Source organism: Cucumis sativus, chromosome 1, assembly GCF_000004075.3.
Source record: "Cucumis sativus cultivar 9930 chromosome 1, Cucumber_9930_V3, whole genome shotgun sequence".
NCBI classification, from domain to species: domain Eukaryota; kingdom Viridiplantae; phylum Streptophyta; class Magnoliopsida; order Cucurbitales; family Cucurbitaceae; genus Cucumis; species Cucumis sativus.
In genome coordinates this window covers 16,735,246-16,735,960 of record NC_026655.2, presented here as the reverse complement: position 1 = coordinate 16,735,960, position 715 = coordinate 16,735,246, and the positions used below count along the sequence as shown (strand labels likewise).

At 27.3% G+C, this 715-nt stretch overlaps 1 non-coding gene across 1 annotated transcript; it reads right to left on the bottom strand.

The window, feature by feature from the left end:
* Nucleotides 1-242: 242 nt before the first annotated feature.
* On the bottom strand, nt 243-324 carry TRNAS-AGA. The gene has a single exon. It is a non-coding gene; the product is annotated as a tRNA-Ser (tRNA).
* Nucleotides 325-715: the final 391 nt, after the last annotated feature.

Genomic DNA, 715 nt, shown 5'->3' with positions numbered 1-715 from the left:
TCTATAAATTTCAAAAGGTTAGACATTTAGTTAAAAGTTTTATTTCAAATTTAGTTCCTCAGTTTTCAAAAAATACAACTATTACCAGGCTAATGTTTGATTATTATTTTTATTGCTATTAAAATTAAATTCATAAAATTTTACTTAAAACTAAAGATAAAAGTAAAATAATTACAATTTGAAATCTGAAGACTATGGTTAAGGGGAGAGGTGGTTGAAAAATAATAGAAAGAAAAACAAAACGTGAGCGGCAGGATTCGAACCTGCGCGGGCAGAGCCCACATGATTTCTAGTCATGCCCGATAACCACTCCGGCACGCCCACTGTTTGATATTACATAGATATTAGCATAATAATATCAAATAAATATTTGTTTCACTTTTGCAACTTCTTCACTGATTTCTACCATTTCTGGTGTATGTATGAATCAACATCATTCAGGAGGGATTAGTTTGATCGGCTTTTTTTTTTTTTAAGTATAATAATATTTAAAAAAAAACAAATTATTTATACTTTTTTTATTTTGGAAGCTACATTCAGCTTAATATGGGTTTTAGTTTATACTCAAATTTAGTGTAACTACAATTAATTTTCTAATATAGCATTTCACAAACAATTTTTAAATCATTGAACATTGAAATTGTAAACCCTTAAATTCCAAGAATTTCCAAAATTTGTAAGAAACTCAAACAGATGATTATGGTTTGAATTTAAG